Genomic DNA, 6000 nt, shown 5'->3' on the forward strand with positions numbered 1-6000 from the left:
TGCTCCTCCCAACCTTCTGGGCTGGGCTGCATCATTTAACCAGCCCTCTGCTGGGGCTGCTGCCACCATGGGCTGGGATGAGCGTGGCCTCTGTAGACAGGTAAGCTGGCCTCAGTGGTATAGGTGGCATATTCTGCTCTTTCTACGAGAAGCTGCCACAGCCTCTGGTCCTTTGCTGGCCCAGCCTGCAGGGAGGAGAGAGAAACTGAAATACCTGGGATTTACTCTTCTCAAAACAGCCAAACTCCTGGGCTGGCTTTCAGCTCTCCCCGACCCTGGACTGCCACCCTCAATGGCTTCTCTAGCCTCTTCCCTAGCCCATTTCTTCGTGTCGCCCCACCCAGTTAGAGAGTCAGCTGCCCACACCTCTTACAAGAGCCAAAACTTCCAACTCATGCTCTGAGGAAAGATTTTCAAGGAGAAAACTTGTCTAGCCCAAACTCTACCCGTTCTGAGTCTTGTCCCTGTTTCATGGGAAAGGGTGTGGGAGTGGAAGAAGGCACGGGAGCTGCCCTTGCTAAGCAAACAGGCTGTTGGAGGCGGGGCAGTGGCAATGCCCAGGAGGGCTGTTACCCTTCTGTACTCCCCACAGTGCTCCCAAAGCCACTTCAAAAAAGGTGTATTTACCATGCTTTAAGACAATGCTAGTTGCTGTAACAAGTAAACCCCCAAATATAGTGTATTTCTTTCTCACTCATGTACCAGTTTATAGCAGCTGTTCCTGGTTTGCAGGTTCCTCACGCAGCGGTTTAGAGTTCAGGCCTTTTCGCATTATGAGGCTCTACCACTCCCTGTTCTAATAGTCATCCTTGGCACCCATCTAGTGGGAGGGAAAGAAACCCCGAGGAAGGCATAACCACTTCTAAAAAAAGCTTTGGCAGAAATGAGACACGTACTCCTGATCACATTTTATTGGCCAGAGTCTGTCACAGGGTCACACTTAAGTGCAGGGGAGCCTGGGAAATGTGGCCCCTGGCTCCACAGCTGTTTCCCAGTGACAACGTGACTCTGGAAGGGAGAGCTTGGATTTTGCTGTCCCTGCCGGAGTCCCACTGCATTCTAACCAGTCTTGTGACCTTGCTTTGTAAACTGTAGAGGGCTGTTTGCATGTGAGGGGTTGTCCCCACCTCATACCCAAACTGGGCTCCCCATAGCTTCCTCTGTCTCTGACGTTGCTTTCTACCTCACTCAGCCACCCCAAGCTCCCCCTCCTTCTAAGACACTTGCCTTAATCTGGCCTCCTCCAAGGAGCTTTGGAGGTCCTCCAGGGACTTTAATATCCACACTGAAGTCTTCCATTCTCTAGGGACCCTGTTTGCCACTAACATGAGCAGGATAAACATTTGGGGGCACATCTCTTCCTTTCTTACCTGCTCATAAGGCTTCAGATTCCTTCAGCTGAAAGACCAAGACCTTCTGCCTACAACCAACACCGATGCCTCAGACACGCGTGCCCCTGGGAGAGGAGGCAGAATTCTCACACCCTGCGGGTCCTTATAGGTCCTTTTCAAGGGAAAGGAAGGAGAGCAAGGGGACCTGGGCTGAGCAGAGAAGGGGGCCAGCTGGAGAAAGGGAGGCTCCAGGCCTGATGCAAGCTTTGATGATGTCTCAGCTATATTTTTCAATCATATGTTGAGCATCGTCAAACTTTTCTGAACAAGATGAAACTAATCAAGTAGTGTCATTTATTAGTGCTTACCGTGTGCCAGGCCTTGCGAAGTACTCAGCGTTATCTGATTGATCTTCCCAGCAATCTAATGAGGTAAGGACTCTTATTTTATTCCTGTTTGACAGATGAGGAAAGCACGGCTCAGAGAAATGAACTTTCCCAAGGTCACATAGCTAGGGAATAGAAAAGCTGGGTTTAAACCTGGGTAACCAACTTCACCATCTGCGAATTCCTCTGTGCCTCCATCTCGCAGGACGCCAGTGTGGCAGAGGCACCTAATGCTCATTGAATAGCCAGGTATTCCTCCGTACTTCCCAGCCTTCCTTGTGGTCAGGTTGGAGCTGTGTGACTCTGATCTATCAGCTGTGAATGGAAGTGATGTGTGACGTTTCTGGACCAAGGCATTAAGTGCTGTGTCTTACTCTCCTGTTCTCTCTTTTCCTTTAGTGGTGATTATAGAGGCCATGGCTTGAAATGAAGGAGCCACTAGGAAGAAGCTAGCCTGGATCAGTGGTCATCGTACAAAGGACAGTTGACCTGGAGAGATGTCCCACCTGCTGCAGCTTTGTCTAAACAAGAAATATGCCTCTGTTGTGTTAAACCACAGAAATTTGAAGATTAATTTGTTACCGTAGCATACCATAGCCTCTCCTGACTAAGACACCAGACAGGATATTAAATATATCACTATTTCAATATTGGCTATTGACCACATAGTATCCCTCAGATACTTTGTTTTGTGAACTGTATTGTGCCCAAAGTAAGAATGACCGCCCAAAGACAAGCTCCCAGAAGCAGGTAGGAGAATACCAAGGTCTTCCTGAGCCCCCTGAGCTCCAGCGGCCCCCAGGCCTGGCCTCTTGCTTCAGTTCCTCCTCTGCCCACGTCAGCCATCTCCCTGTTGCTGGTTTCCAAAGCTGCTTGCCTTCCCCTCTGTCTCCACCCCCAGCAGATAGCTTCCAGAGGCTAGGGCCCAGACAACACTGGCTGTTCTCCAGATGCTGGCCAAAGTGCTTGGAAGTTTCTCTGAGCATCCCATTTTCTTTCAGATGTATCCCTGGGGATGCAGAGCTCTCGCAATCAGGGCAATCACCGCTTTCTGGCCCCTGCTGACCTGGAGCCACTGGCTGTGTGTCAGGCAGGAAGCTCAGGGCAGTGTTGCCCACTTTTAGTTCAGGCCTGGAGAGAAAGTGAGGGTTTCAAGGCATTGGGCTGGCTCCTGGCTGGGATGGGGACAGCCCAGGCAGTGGGAATGTTCACTTCTCATCTGGAGAGTTCTCAAACACGCATCTCTGAGCATCTCTGTGGACCTGGCCCTGTGCTTGGTGCTATGGGAGCACAAAGGCAAGGGGTCCTGGCCCCTGGCTTCCAGGAGCTTCCATCCTGTAGGCTCAAGTAGGACATTAGCTACAGAAAACCAGAGCACAAGGGAGTAAATCAGGCGGGGATTTTTCAGTTGCAAGTACTTGACCTTGAAAGAGAAAAGTTTGTGTGCTGCTCACTTCTGAGGGTAATTCAGATGCAAATGTTATTTTCTGAAATGTTAATTTTTTAAATATGTTTGTGGTGTGTGTATGTGTATGCCAGAATTAACATTGACTCTTCAGATTTTCTGATTGCCAAATTCCAAGGAAGTTTATCAAAGCTGAAATCTTTTTTCTTTTCTTTCTGTGTTGATCCCCTAAGTTAACTAGTGCCCTAACTCCATGCTTTGAGTTATCCATCACTGAACCAGTCTCAAAAAGGGAATATTTTGTCCCCATGTCTGAAGGGATTCCAGCTTCAGGATTAGCTAGATCCAGGTCCTTGTCACATGTTATCTGAAACCAGCACGACTCTGCTTCTCTCTTTGACTTCATTCTTGGAGACTCTTATACTCCTACGACTATCTCCTGTGATTATCAGCCCCACGTGAAAGAATGGGCTCATTTCCTGGTCACGACAGAAAAGCCCTTATTTAACTGACTCTGATTGGGTCACAGGCCCATCCCTGAACCAATCTCTGTACTGGTTGGTGATGGGGATGATGGTGGTTGGAGAGAAGATGCGATGTTCTGACTCCTCTCTGGATCCTAGAGTGAAGCCAACTTCTTCTGGACCACATGACTGAAGCTGGGGGATACATGATTTCCCAGGGAAGATTAAGGTGTTATGATTAGAAGGAAGATAGATGCTGAGTAGGGTAACAATCAATACCTACTGCTGGTAGGATGATGGACGATGCCCTCAGAGAGGTATGAAGCAAGGACTATGGGAGGTCAGAGGAGGGAGATGTCATTTGCAGTTAAGGGGATCAAGGAAGGCTTCATGGAGGAGGATGCATCTGGGTTGGGCCTTGAAGGATGACCAGAGTTTGAGTGTTGGATCTGGGGGGATGGGGAGGAAAGGGCATTCTGGGCAGAGAGAACAATGTGAGCAAAATCCTGGAGGCAAGCATAGAGAGGAGCAAGAACTGAAACTGAATGAGGGAAAGGCTTTGAATGCCAAACTAAGTGGCGTGGATTGAATTTGGGAGGCATTCGTGGATGGTTCTGGGGCCAAGGATGGAGTCATTAGATCCTGGAAGCAGATACTATCAGCCACAGGGGCCTGGACCCTCTACTCCACTTCCTGCCCCTTCCCCCGGGCTGCCCTGAGGGCCCACAGATCCCTCTTTAGTTCAGTTCAGACAGGGCTGGAGTTTTCCAATAGAAATGCCTACTGAGAAATAAGGGAAAGTGAAAGCGCAAAGTGTGATTAAGGAGTTTCGCTTTCTCCTGCCAAAGTACAGAAAGGCTGAGTACCCCGACTTCCCCTCTGCTCTGGTCTTAACCTCCCCTCTCCCACCCTGCAGGCTGTGCCCCAGGCTGGGGGCGGGGCGGGCAAGGTCTGTGCAGACCCACAGGCTCTCCAGCGTGCATTTCCTGCCGTTACCCCTGTCTTGCTCAGAATAGTACTTGTTCTGTAGCTGCCCTGGCTCAGGGCAAGGTGGGGGGGCACCCTCAATCCTCACCCCCTAAATTCCTTCCCAACCCTGGAGCTTCACTGTCCTCATGTGTCACCCTCATTGTGTCACTGGTGGTGACTGCCCAAGATGACTGCCAAGAATCAGAGGAAAATGAAGCAGTGGAAATGAAGGCTGAGTGTGCAGTGGTTCTCAGTCCCTCAAGGTTAGGGTCATGGACCAGTCAAAAGTGGTCTTTGGAGTTCCTTCAACCTGTGTTTGAATTCCACCGCTATCCCTAAGGAGAAGTCGTGTAACCCTCCCTGAGCCTCTATTTCCTCTTCTGCAAAATGGAACAAATAAGCTCGACCTCATAGGATTGGTGGGAAGATTAAATAGGATCCTGTATGTCAGGTACAGGCAGAGGGTACACAGGGTCTGCAATAGATGGTGGCAATGGTGATGATAAAAATGACAAAGGAAATGAAAGAACCAGGAAAGAAGGAAGGAAATGACCAGCAGAGTCCTGTCCCTTGGAGTGCTCTGAGCTTAGCCTGTGCGGGAGGCCTTGTCTCTGGCTGGGCAGGTGCAGGAGAAGGGAAGCCAGGAAAGGGGCAGCTTCACCCCTAGACCATGCTCCTGGGCTTTGAGCTCTCCTAGCCCTAGGGGTCAAGGATCCCCAACATGAACACATCATCAGGTCATCCTTCCTGCAGCACCTCAAATTAAGGGAAGCATGGGCCCTGGGTCATGCCAGAGGGCCCTGGAAAGTCAGACTGTACCGGTAGTGCCCCAGGTGGGCCCTCTCTGAGCCTCAGTTTCCTCCATTGGTTAAGGGGTCCTGGTCAGACTATTTGGGGGCCTGAGGCTGCCTGAGGAGCAAGCATTTAACAGGGTTTTTACAAATCTCAGGATGGCTGGAATAGGCCTGAAGGCTCAAGCTGGGGGTTACCAAGCTTTATTGATCCCCTCACAGCAAAATAATTTGAAGATGTAGCCCTAACGTGTATGTGTGTATATATATATATATATTTTTTTTTTTTTTTGAGAATAGAAAAGTTTATTAGGTTATGCTGCCATGGACAACAGCAGGCCACACAGACAAGAAGTGCCTGTGTGAGACCCAAAATATATTTATTTATTTATTTATTTATGTCAGGAACATATACTATTGCACTAATATAGTATGTCCACTATAAAATACATATAAGATGAAACATTTAAAGTGATATCAATGGGAAATAAACAAATTATGGCCCATCGATATAAGGAACTACTATAAGAATGAGGCCTATAAGTCAAAAATAAGAAGATAACTAAATTTAAAAATCAACAAAAGATTTGAATGGCCATTTTATCAAAGAAGAGATATGAAAAATATATGAATGGCTAATAAACACATGAGAAA

General features: G+C 48.6%; 1 long non-coding RNA gene across 1 annotated transcript in view; it reads left to right on the forward strand.

The window, feature by feature from the left end:
- Positions 1-3129, forward strand: part of LOC105094404 (uncharacterized) — a 33508-nt gene extending 30379 nt beyond the window's left edge. The window contains exon 4 of the long non-coding RNA XR_837660.3: positions 2117-3129. This is a non-coding gene — a long non-coding RNA (uncharacterized LOC105094404). The remainder of the gene's footprint in view (positions 1-2116) is intronic.
- The last annotated feature ends 2871 nt before the right edge of the window (positions 3130-6000 follow it).

The sequence above is a fragment of the Camelus dromedarius genome, chromosome 16 (genome assembly GCF_036321535.1).
Source record: "Camelus dromedarius isolate mCamDro1 chromosome 16, mCamDro1.pat, whole genome shotgun sequence".
Taxonomy (NCBI): domain Eukaryota; kingdom Metazoa; phylum Chordata; class Mammalia; order Artiodactyla; family Camelidae; genus Camelus; species Camelus dromedarius.